The 13,641-nt window shown below is 38.8% G+C and overlaps 1 protein-coding gene across 4 annotated transcripts in view; it reads right to left on the bottom strand.

The window, feature by feature from the left end:
- The window catches only part of slc6a9 (solute carrier family 6 member 9), a 76,493-nt gene extending 64,075 nt beyond the window's left edge, over positions 1-12,418 (bottom strand). For 2 of the 4 annotated variants that reach the window (XM_066680604.1, XM_066680602.1), the window contains exons 1-2: positions 12,206-12,418; positions 2,423-2,552 (exon numbers count right to left, since the gene is read on the bottom strand). The gene's annotated coding sequence lies outside the window, so the exon portion shown is untranslated. Of the gene's footprint in view, positions 1-1,967; positions 2,100-2,422; positions 2,553-12,205 lie in introns of all 4 variants that reach the window. The other 2 variants (XM_066680603.1, XM_066680605.1) reach the window with 2 other exon arrangements.
- Positions 12,419-13,641: the final 1,223 nt, after the last annotated feature.

The following is a 13,641-nucleotide window of genomic DNA, read 5'->3' on the forward strand; positions in this document are numbered from 1 at the left end:
CAAAGCGCTTATTGACCATACATTTCATATGTTCTCATGAATGTATAACTGTGTTTAAAACATTCAGTTTAGGTCTGGAGTTTTTTGTATTCTCTCTATAAATGTTTAGTAATTATTTTAGATGATTGTGTGTTAAGCTGCAGATTTGAAGTAAATAAAAAGCCACCAGCACCTGCAAAAATTCAAGCCAGATTGTACCTTATGCCTCCAGAACTGAGGGAGAACCAGGAGCCACATGATTCTGTGGTAAAAATCACAGGTGGTACTTGGAGGCTTTGGGTTGATAACGGGGGGGTACTTGGTCTAAAGCGTTTGAGAACACCTGCTGTAGATTGTAGACACTCACTTTCGCTGAATTCAAGAGGAAGAGTCTGCTCCCTCTTTGCTGCAGTAACCTCCTCAGGGAAGGCTCCACACCAGATTTTGGAACACTGCTCTGAGGACTGGATGGCATTCAACCACAAAAACATTGCAGTTACTGAGAGGGGTATTAGTAAGGTCAGGGGCAGGCGTTTGCTGAATTTGTCCTGGGTCACAAACACTTTACCAGCCCAACTCCCAAACAGGAGGGAGCTCAATCAGTGCAGCCTCCTGGTCAAAGCCTAGCACAGAACTTGGTGACCTTCAGCTCATGTGCAGCTGCTAAAGAGCATCCCATCACCAGTCAAGGACTTTCTATGAGAGACTGTAGACACTGTGTGCCCAATGAACATTTGTGTCTATAGTCATTAAATATACGCAGTGTCTACAAACCTTTGGACACTAACTCAAAGCATGTCATAAGACGTACTGCATTTTCTGAATCAATGTTGTGCTATGCCACCCTGCCATAGCTAAGATTAAAGTGCACTGCTCACTTGGGAGCAACAGCACTAACTTAATCTCTTCCCGTGATCTCAGTAAGAGAATGAATGGAGTCAAAGGTGTGAGCTGTGTGGAGAAAAACAGGGTGTGCTCCTGCAGTGCAGACGGATGATGCCCACGAGCATTTTCTCTTTCGCTTCTTAAAGATATTGTGAAATGATGCTTGTCAGGGACAAGGGGAGAATCTGAATGAGGCAGGGCTTGTGACATAGTGCTATCAAACACCTAGTGTGAGGCAGGTGTTCACCAAGCTCTCGTGGAAAGTTATAGACAGAATGGAAGCAATCCATTACAAATCATACAACACTGAGATATCAGTTAAATAGGTTCATTAATAATTAACGAGCATGCAAATGTAAACAATTTAATATGATGTAAAATAATGGTTTATTAATAAGCCGTGGGGACATTCATGTGCAATGTCAGTGTAAGTCATGAATATTCCTCGAACGTTACTGTAATGAATATTTCAAAGTGATTGTACAGTATAATCACAACTGTTACTATTAATTAATATGCATGTTTCATATGTATTTATTTACTGCTAAATATGTTCCAAGATTTTTAAAATAAGCCGAACATTTAGGTTTATTTCCCTTCTTGAAATCAGGACTGAACCCAATGCTTCAAAATACACAAATAAATAAAATAAATATACATTCATTCATTATCTGTAACCTTTATCCAGTTCAGGGTCGCGGTGGATCCAGAGCCTACCTGGAATCATTGGGCGCAAGGCGGGAATACACCCTGGAGGGGGCGCCAGTCCTTCACAGGGGAACACACACACACACAGTTGCCAATCCATCTACCAACATGTGTTTTTGGACTGTGGGAGGAAACCAGAGCACCCGAAGGACACCCACGCAGACACAGGGAGAACACACCACACTCGTCACAGACAGTCACCCGGAGGAAACCCACGCAGGCACAGGGAAAACACACCACACTCCTCACAGACAGTCACCCGGAGGAAACCCACGCAGAAACAGGGAGAACACACCACACTCATCACAGACAGTCACCCGGAGGAAACCCACACAGACACAGGGAAAACACACCAAACTTATAAAATAAATAAATAAATATAAAATCTGACTAACCAAACTCCCATACCCAGCTGGGATGAGGTTCCTTGTATGCAAAGTATTTGAGGAGCAGAGCAGACACACGCTGACCCGGAGCCCCAATTGGCAACTGACCAAAACCTCTACCTCCCTAGAAACTGACGCTCACTGAGAGTCAAAGGGATGCACATATATACAAATGAATACATGAATGAACCAATGATTCATCCAGTGACTAACACACAGCATTGTCAAATAAAACCCTAAAACCTATTAACCTATTAATTTTCTGAAAACTTTCCCAATATATTCAGTGAGCACCACATGATTAAATACATCAAGTCTTGTATCTCCACTTTTGACATTTGTTATACCAGAAATAGTACCAGTGTCCAGTTACACACTATGCTTATGGCAAACGGACCAAAATAAGCCAAACTATTTATTTAAATTCATTGAAATGATCCACAGACGAAACGAATGGGACTTACATCTTCAGATGATTAGTGAGGATCTGCACTGGGTCCGAATTCATGTTCAGAAACGAGACGCGTGTCCGTCTGAACAGTTCAGGGACGTCTGAGGTGCATTTTCTGAAGTCGAGTAGGTAGTGGGCTTGACCTAAATACAGACAACATAATGAGAAAGTCCTATCAGATAACCTCCTGGACCTTCAGCAGGTTGTTGCCGTTTTTAAAAATAGCCCCATTCTGTGCCATGGGACCTCGAGTCCTATCTGGAACTACGCTGCTCTGACTCCACCCCGAGCCCTTCCCCTGACCACCACTTAGATCTGCATCTCCCTGGTTAAGACATCCCGGAGTAGATTAACTAAGTAGATTATCACCCTTCCCAAAATATGATTTAAATTAAATGAGAAATGGGAAAGCAAAAACTTTTCTTAAGAAAATATAATGCATTTCCCAGTGAAACAGGACATTAGGGCGATTTGATTGGGTTATAAAATGTGTATCAAAATATTACGCAGACTCTTGCATCAATATTCAACTTTTACAGGAAGAAAAAGTCACTAATATTTGTGATTAACAATTATGAAGAAGCTAGGATTTGGGTTTATATGTGGTATTCGTTAAATATATATGTAATTCAGACAAAAACTGTTGATTTCAAGAACAGTGGTGGAACTAAAGTGCTCATCACTCACTGTAAACGTTACAAACAAATTGCCAAATGCTGCAAAAGGAAGGCAGTAGTCTTTGCATATTATAATTACAGATGTCAAGGAATACACTTCGAAAATGAAAGTACATCAGCAGTAGTTTGATATTTAATAATGCTACATTTTTAGAAATAAAACACTTATGGAGAATACATTTATATCATTATGGAAAAATAGGTAATATCTTAATGACTTTATGCAGACTACAAAAATGTTCTCAAAAATACTGCAAAACTTGACAAATACATTTTGTAGTCTCTCTAAAACTAAGTCACACTTTCGCCAAACACTGTATATATCTCAAGTAATTGCCAAAGCTTTGAGCCTGAATTCTAATATTCATCTGTACAAACTGAATCAATCTCTGAATCTATTTGAGAAAGCTGCAGTACTGTGAATAGAAGGATGTGTACAAAATAAAAAAGTCATACATTACCTATATCAGGCAACGAGATTTGTTATTTTTTTATATTTTTGCTTTCGTTTCTCATGTAATTGTACTTTTTACTGCTGCTGCTACAGGACTTACATACAGCTACTTTGTGACAGCATCCGTTGTAAAAAAGTCCTATACAAATACATTCAGACAGAGTGACGGCTCCAGTGATCATAGTCAAAGATCTGTTACTGCCCTCTCCCCTCTCTGACCAGGGATGACTTTTACTCCTGACACATGATCTCAAAGGGAAATCCGAAACCACTCACCATTAAACTCTACAAGACAGAACGTTTAAGCTTTTTTCATCATAATCACAAGTTTTGCGAGTGTGTAATTTTATATTCCTTACATCATACATCAGTATCAGTCCTGGTTTAGATCTCACACTTGTGCAGGGACTACAGCAAAGCAACTGCAGTGTCAGGAAACAGAAACGTAGTAGTAACAGAGCTGTGTGAACCAAAGTCACTAAGCAACAACATCAACAACAACAGAACTGAACGACGTCTTTTAAAGCTATACATCACTTTATGCATAAGCTGATCTCAGCTGATTTTTTTTAATCGTTGTGTGATGGCAACAGATTCAGCAACAAACACTGCCCAAGCTTCAAACTCCACACTGAACATTTGAGAAAGTTAATACAGTCTAATTCTAAACAGGTTAAAGATGGTGAATGTAATAGTCTCTGGTGTCATTATGTTCACAGCCCAACACACCCTCACTAAAAGGCAACAAACTGAGAAAATTCACCATGGAACGGAAAACAGAACGCATTTCACTTCCTAAAGGAGAGGAGAGTGAAACAGGACATAGTCTTGGGGGTGTAATATGAGTTGGTCATGATTTAATCCTTCACAATTTACTGGATGATGAGAGCTAACTTTTCAAATTAGTGGAGAGAGCTATGGTTAAGGTTTGAGACAGAGGAGAGGGAGAGGAATGTCGCCAGTTTAATCCCCAGTGCAGATGTGGAAGGGGGAGTGAAGGACTTGGAGATTACTAAAGTAAGATATCTAGTGATACTATTGGTTAATACAAGTTTCTGAATAATCACACCCCAGAAGTCATTTTATGGAAAGAAAAGCCACACCACTTTGATTAAAAGTTCACAAAGATGCAATAATTTTGTATTTTAAAACATTAAAATACGTTGTATTGTGAAAAACAACCCTCACTTAAACTCATCCCATAAAAAAGTTAAGTGCGGTGTCCCACAAGTTCTCTTCTTGGACCACTGCTATTTTCCCATCTACACATTGCCACTGGGCACAGGTTTTTCTAAAAACGGCATTAGCTCCTGTCTCTGTGCTGCTTACAAACAGATGTTTGTGTCAGTCCTCACCACCTTCAAAAGACGGACGATTGTGTCATGGACATCTACTGTTAAGAAATTTCTTCTTCCGCAATTCACTGAAAACCCAAGTATATTTGGTCAGTACCTAAACTTAAGCAAATCGCAAGAGGAAGCCAAGCTTAGTCAATAATGTTGACTACGACCAAGTATGTTTCTGTTTTGTTTCCGTTAGCTTCGGTAGGGTCCCCAACTGCCTGCAATGATCAATCAAAATGGGGAAGGAGATTCCATGTCATTTTCCTTTATAAACACCAATCACATTTGTCAGCATTGAGTAATTCCCACTCATGTGCAGGCAGTGTCAGGGACACCTGAAAAAACATGTCATGAAAAACACTTTGGTATTTTGGGACCTCTCTGATATAGTCATGTTTTGATTTGTGTGTATTAATAAGTAATATTTTATCAATTTATGCTATTTACCTTCATATGGAACGATTATGAGGTGGTGCACAAAGCTAATCTGAAGGTTAACAGCTTCGTTTAGAGATACACTGTGTACACTGATGAGTTTCTGAGTCATTTTACATTAATCTTACAAATAAATTAATCATAAATCAAAAAAAAGGTTCTGGACCTCTGAGTATTTTAAAAACGTATTTTATTTTAAGGTGCGCTTAAAGTGTAAAATGCTACAGAAAGCAGCCAAACAAGCTCATATTCAATGAGGATGACTTAATATTTCTATACACTACACATGGACAAAATAAAGCTTGTCCACATTATATTTAGGTTTCCTGTATGATTTTGTAAATATATCTTTTTCACCGTTAGTCACTGTGGAACTATTTAAGCCCAGGGCGCTACACTTAAGCCCTTCTCTATGTTTCAGTGAGGAGTTCCTCTAATTTTGAGCTTGGGTTCATAGTTGCACTGCACTCCTCTGAGTTTTTCACAACATTTCTTTAATACTGACCTTACTTACGTCTATAATTACATAACAAACCAAACAATGATGAGAACTAGGATATTCACATCATCTGATTTTCAATTAGAAAAATGTAAACAGTAATAAAAAAATAAAAAAATAATAAAAAAAAAACTACAGGAAAGAGAGACCCTTTATAAAAAATCTAAATAGAAGCAAAAGAAATTAGTTAAAGGCTAAGCAGCAGCTCTATGAAAGTGTCAAACAAATAAATCCAGTGGAATTTGAGTTCCTAACTTGTGTTTATTGATAGTCAGAAAACATGTTATTTCTTACTAATTCAAGGAATAAGGTTTAAAAGACCGTTGTTCAGCTGTTGTCCACCAGTGACGTCACGGTTGCGTTCAAGAATTTCCGTAGCGAGCTCAGGTTTCAATTTATAAAATTAATTTAATAAATTATCAATTTAATGAAATTGTCAGTTTTAAAGCAAATTAAGCAGCTATTTTCATTTGAATTCATACTTATATCTGTCAGGAACTAAAATAATGTGAAATATTCATGGAGGTCCAATAAGTGGTGCTTAGCCTTTAACTAAATAAATACCTGAGTGAAATTAAATTAAAATATATCCTTTGTTCATGAGTGGTTCTGCGTTAAATATCTGATTACGTTTCAGAGTCAGGACTCGGATGTGTCATTGATTCTAGTGACGGACGAGAGCAAACAAGCATTACTAAAAACATGAATAAGCATTTTTCAAATACTTAACATGTTACATAATTATGTTGCTGTTTTATTTATTTGGAATAAAACATGTTTTGGTTTTGTCAGTAAATCCTAGCTTATTTGGAACACACGTTTAAAACGATGCCACTGTACCAGTAAAACTCATAACAGATTTGACATATTTCATAAATATCTTTATCATATATTTATAAAATGTACAGGAACTAAAGCATATTTAAATGAGAGTTTTATATCTTTTATATTCCAAACAGAAACTTTGTATTTGCCATCCATCTGGTCTCTATATATATTAAATCTAACTGATCGTGATGTGCTTAATGGGTCCACGTCACAAACTAAAAGAGCATAATTCTCAGATCACAAGAGCTGATAACACAGAGTGTGTAACCTGTTCGCAGGTCGTCTGAAGTAATCAAACACAACGACTAGCTGTTCAGCACATAAGCTGATATCAGGGTCCTTGCATTAATTCAAAAGAGAATACACTGTCTCACACTATATATTAGTGCTGGGCGATATGAGCGCAAATCAATATCACGATTAATTGTAAATTTTACGACAATTACGATTAATGAATGATTACATTGTTGTTGTATTTGTGACCCTCAAGGTTCAGTGACGAGGCCTGTGCTGTAAATATGCTCCAGTGTTAAAGCTGGGATGTTTTTCTCTAATGTCACTGGGAGCTCGTTCCTTTCTTGTTTTCTGAGCACTGTTTATATTTGGTGTGTGATTGTGCTTTGGCTGAAACTGATTTTTCCCTCAGCGTTTACATTTGACTTCTTTTAGTTCAGTGTCGTCTTAATTTTAGTCAAAACACAACACGTCCAAACCACAGACGCTGTTTTCTTCTTTGGTACGAGCTCGAGTCGCTCGGTTGGCCTCTGCGTTTAGGTTCTCCTCCATGTGGCAGATAGGGGGCAGAACATGAACACACAGTGGGGACATAACAGAATAAAAATAATCGATATAGACCAGATTAGGGAAATTAGAAGTTCTGAAAGTCGATTTCGATTAATTGCCCTGCCCTAATATATATTTGTGTGAAACCATATAGAGGGATTAACAAGGATCTACTTGCTTTTCCATCCTTTTCCTGCTGGAATATTAGAAGCACACACATGACAGAACATCCCTTGGCAAAATGGGTACATTCCCAATTTGCACTCATCCAAGCGAAGCTATATTGAAAGTATGCCGATCTAATCCCCTGGACTCTACTGCAATGAAAAAAAGGCAGACACACTGTAGACGGAATTCGATGTTTGGGTTCACGGTCTGATGAGGGAGACGATGCTCAGGGGTTTCAATAATGTAAAAGAGCTACAGAACAACATGTGTATGCTTCTCAGGCAGTTTACAGAGCTGGGGGAGTTTGTGCAGCTAACCATGCAGACATCTCTTCTCCCTGATCAATAGCTCTTGGTATTCTGACCCGAATGCCCCAAAGGCAGCACAGACATACCACCCATATGCAGACTGTGGCCACAGGGCTTATAAAAGACCACTGGGAACATTTCCCCATGGCTGCCTGGGCTTTTTCAGCCATCTTCCTCAGTCTTTGCTAACAGAATTCCTTCAGCATTTTCATTTCACTGAAAAAAACACCACCTTTGCAGTGATAGACTCTCCTTTACCTTGTTTCAAAGAACCAAAACCTCAGGTATGAAATGTTCATTTTAAAAGCCCTTAAGATAAGCCATAAGCATCATATACACTTAAATGAAAGCAATCACAACCTGATTCAAGCAGATGTTTATTAGTGTGCCAATAGAGGAAGAGCATGCTGCAGCTCATGAGCCAATGGTTGTCTTAGATGGTAAGGAATCAAACAACATAGAGGCTAGGATATAACACACTATAGTGTATGTTTAAGTGTTAATTTTCTATTTTTTCTATACTACATTGTATCAAATCAATGAGCCATATTCATGAAACCTTGGTAAAACCATGAGAAAATTTACCAGAAACATCCTGCCAAATTCATGAACATTCATGTGCATTAATGAATTCAAAAATTAGCAGATTGAGAGAGAGTGCATGTTTATTTACAATTTGCATAAAATCGTTTGACATTTTATCATTTATTTGACATATTATTGTTACTTTTATTGAATTACACTCAAATCAAACCTTTGTACATTTGTTGCTCACTTATGGGAACTTACAGCATGGCATTAGATGGATTATTCCGTCTAAAGGCTGTTACACAGTACTGTGCAAAAGTTAAAAACAAAAACATATTACAGTAGTAATACTAGTAAGTAGTCTGTAACATCTCAGGGTCAAAGAAGTAAAGCATGGACAGCACATGAACAGGTTCGGAAGGAGCACGGGATCGGTTAGATTCTTTCAAAGCTGGTTCCAATACGTTGCACAAACACAAAAGAGCTTCATAATTAAGAGCAAGTAACCAGCGGGTCGTCAACTAATAAACCACAAACCCCTATCGTCACTAAAGACACTAAGGTACTCTCAGTAGAGCTACACAGGCAGGTATTACACAAACCTAAACTCTTCTATATATAAATAATCCACCTTGAACGTCAGGTTCATGATTTTTCTGAGGATATTTCCTCATCATTTGCTGCTCACCAGTCTGTTTTCAAGCACAAATCTGATCTAATTTTTAACAAAGCCCCAGTGTCTGTAAGTTTAAAAAAAAAAAAAAAAAAAAAAAAAAAAAGTGTCTCAGTCTGGTATGCTAGGCTTTTTAGACAAAGGAGAAGACTCCAAACATTTAAATGAACAAACTGAGATGAGGATATTGCTCTATTCCTGCTCCATTGGTGGGTAATATTGACTTATTGAATTCAGCTTCACATCACAGAGAGTTAGGAGTGGGTGATCATAAATGATTATGAAAAGCTTTTGAAGGCACGATGTTCTAAATTTAACTAGATTACAGTCCAGTGGAGAAACATTTGGCTTTTGTTTTTATCCTAATATTACTGGGAATTTGTGTTGTTGTTGTTTACTGTTTTATTTTTTATTTAACTCTTAATGCTCATGAATAGGTAATTAAATCTCACATTCTAAAACTTTTGCACCATATTGTAGCACCTTTAATTATAGTGGTTTGACATTTCTCGTGTCACTCTACCACTACCTGAAACTGCTTTGAATTTTTCCACCAGATACAAATGCAAACATTGTGGGGAACGTGAGGTTGCACAGACCTGTCTCTTCCTGCATAACTGACCTCCTGACCACTGAGCTCAGAACAGCTGTGTGAAACACACACCCCAACACATAGAACCCTGGTGGAATAATGAACTGAGCCTATGCTCAAAACGGGACAAAGCTTAACCAGAATATCCATGTTAACAATCCATTTACATTACACAAGACAAACCAGTTTTTTTAATGAGTTTACAACAGATACGTCATGAATTAAGTGCTGCCCACAGTAGTCTCCATACCTGAGCTCCACCCTTCTGACTGACTATATAAACACCTGTCTCAACCTGTCCGGGTGGGGTTTACTTGTTGCTGCCACCTTCTCTCTCTCTCTCTCCCTAATCTTACTTTGGCCTCAGGTCACTGGGGAGTTGTCGTTATAAATTTCCAGGATCTTAAAGTGAAAACAGTTCAGAGTTCTCCACACTTTATTTCCTGAGGTTTATAATCAATATACTCCATGTGTAAGACTTTGTGGGCTTCCCTCATAACTACTGGTTCCAGCTGCTTCAGAGCATCCAATGTACGTACACACACACACACACACACACTTTGAATCATCTCCATAGAAAAGCATGGCATGAAACAGAACACATGAGCCTGGCTAGGACAGTAGCGGAGCATCAGAACTGTGTTCTCTGGAGTGATGAACCCCCATCCCTCACCTAGAGTAGAGTTTATGATCCAGAATATAATTGGTTAACTCCAGTACCTGAGCGTACCAATGCTCCTATGGCTTAGACATCGTTTAAAACCTTTTAGCTAGGACAGGAAACAGAGACAGACTAGCCTTAATGTCACTAAAAATTAAATATAAAAATCAGGACTACCATTAAAAAAAATGAACCTGCAGACCACAAAGAAGATACCAAACCAGGGCTGCGGTACACTGAAGATTATCTGATTCTCTTGATCACTGAAGATTAGTATTGATGTCGAAAGGTAACTGTCCAGTGAATATGGCCTTTCTGGTAGAACAAGCCAATCCAGATAAGCATTATATAAGAGCGCTGAGAGGTAAAGAAGCGCATTATTCATCAGATACCATCTGTCACTGGGGGCTAACACACCACAACATGTCAGAAGCGTTGACAATATCACTGATTGATTGTAGTTAAGCTCACTCACGAGGCCAAAATTATCCAAAATCACTAATCACAAAGTTTCAAAAAGCATTAAGGGACATCACAGGTCATCAAATATTTATAATTATATTTATGTCTAATGTAAGGAGGTGGAAACAGTCATTAATCAACCAAATTACACCAAAAAATAATATATATATATATATATTTTACAGTGTGTAGTGTGTTACTCTGTGTGTAGCGTTACTCTGTGTGTGGTGTTACTGTGTAGCTTTACTCTGTGTGGTGTTACTATGTGCAGCGTTACTGTGTGTGGTGTTACTATGTGCAGCGTTACTGTGTGTGGTGTTGCTGTGGTGTTACTGTGTAGCGTTACTCTGTAACTTTACTCTGTGTAGATTTACTCTGTGTGGGGTGTTGCTGTATGTGTGAGGGGGTGTACTGTGTGTGGGGTGTTCTGGGTGTGTGTGGGGGGTGTTACTCTCTGTAACGTTACTCTGTGTGTGTGTGTGTGGTGTACTGTGTGTGTATGGGGGGGGTGTACTGTGTGTGGGGTGTTCTGGGTGTGTGTGGGGGGTGTTACTCTCTGTAACGTTACTCTGTGTGTGTGTGTGTGGTGTACTGTGTGTGTATGGGGGGGGTGTACTGTGTGTGGGGTGTTCTGGGTGTGTGTGGGGGGTGTTACTCTCTGTAACGTTATTGTGTGTGTGTGGTGTACTGTGTGTGTGGGGGGTGTTACTCTGTGTGTGTGTGTGTGTGTGTGTGTGTGTGTGGTGTGTTACTGGAACGTGCCACTGAACATAACTTACCCAGGACCTCAGTAAAAGGTAAAGCTGCTACTTTTGAACTTCTTTTTTTTTTTTTTAATTTGTTTGTTTTATTTTATTAAAATTCTTATTTTTGAGGAAAAAAATTTACTGAAATCCGTGGTTTAAATCAAAAGCAAAAATTAATTTAACATCACTTCCAGGACTCAGGAAAGTGAAAATGAGGCCAGGAGCCGTCACCGCGACTGAACCGATGACAAGAGGAAACTCTAGAGTTTTACTGTGACAATGTTATCCGCCCCTCACCATTGACCACCACCAGGACGCTAAGCTCTGCCACGTGGTTGGTGGGAAACTCCAAATAACACAATGTTTCAAAGCAAACCCTTTTAAAATAGCCGTCATTATCATGTGGAGGTAAAACAAACCCAGCTTCATCTCTGGCTCCGAGACCCAATTATCTTATGACTTAGACCCACAAAAGAAACAAAATGCCGGTTAAGATTAATGTAAACACCCGCGTTACCTCACTCTGAACCCCACATCTGAACCAGCTAAACCCAACACTGTGCTTCCCTCTCCACTCTCCTACAGCCACAGAAACATCAGCGTTAAAGCGCTCCAATTAATCTTTTAAACACACTTTACCTCAGGAGGAAATTCCTCGGCGGTTTTCTGTGTCCCTGGCTCCTTTGTGTGAGGACGAGAGAACACCGCTCCGAACGTTCAATTGACGGCGTCTAAAACTCACATCACCCCACAGCTTTAATCTCGCCCGGGTGTAATCCTGGACCAACCTTTTTTCAAAACATAGACCCTCCTTCTTCGATAAAACACTCAATATTCAAAGTAGACGTGCCCTCCCCCTCCTCTGGCGTCTGCTCTACGAACCTCCCCTTGTCGTGTACGCGTCAAGTGTGTGTGTGTGTGTGTGTGTGTGTGAGACAAGTGATTGAGGTCTGTGGTTATTTTCCGTATCCTCTGACACCTTTACTACACTCTCAAACAAAGCAGGGACAAGTATAACCCTCATAAACGTGTAAAATCATGAATATATATCCCATAAGCAAAACCAGAACCTCAGTCATGACGTCACAATAAAGTTACTATGACAGTCATGATTTAGTTTCCGGTTATAATCACGGCTTTGTGTCGTTTAATCATGATTCAGTGTCTCAGTTTTAAAAAATGTGTTATATTTCACTCATTTCTGTCTTTTATTTGTTTTTGTCAGTGTTAATATTTGGTTTATTCCCATATTATCAGCATCTGTTCATTGAAAAGTGCTTTATAATTACCATTTATTATTATTCAGTATCTTATAATCATGTCATAGTATAATAATCATAACGTGGTTATCTCATAATAAAAAGTTAGCATTTCGCAATTATGACTAGTGTCCAGTATCCATGGTTACATCCAGTTACCGTTTACAGCACACCCCCCCCCCCAGAATTATGGTTTTGTATTGTATTATGGTATTGTACTGTATGGATATTGTTTTGTATTTTCTTAGCCATGTCTTTTGCACTTGTGTGTGCACTGTTTTGTTTGCACTAGCTTTGCACTAGTTGCACTTTAATGTTGTGTATTGTTTTATGTAGCACTTTGGTCCTGGAGGAACGCTACTTCGTTTCACTGTGTACTGTAAACACTGTAGACTGCTGAAATGACAATAAACTTCTTGAACTTGAACTTGAACTATCTCATAGTCCTAATTAAGTGTCTCATAACAATACGTTTTATTATCCCAGGCGTAAATTAATAGAGACCCAACATACATTTAGCCAATCAGTGTCCTCATATCTGACACATCGGGGCACTTCTCTCTCCCCAGGCCGTCAGTGTGAGGTTGAGTAAAGACACACACACACACACACACACACACACACACACACACACACAAACCAGTTATCTTTGTTTATAGATGCAGTATGATCCAGCGATATACGACGCTCTAGAAATGCCTAAGATTGTCTTAATAGTGTTTGTGCTAATATCGCTTTGTTTATGAAACAGTTTGTAATTTAATGACTAACGTAACATTACCTTATATCTGAGTAAATAAGAGCGCAATTTACGAT

Source organism: Hoplias malabaricus, chromosome 9, assembly GCF_029633855.1.
Source record: "Hoplias malabaricus isolate fHopMal1 chromosome 9, fHopMal1.hap1, whole genome shotgun sequence".
NCBI classification, from domain to species: Eukaryota; Metazoa; Chordata; class Actinopteri; order Characiformes; family Erythrinidae; genus Hoplias; species Hoplias malabaricus.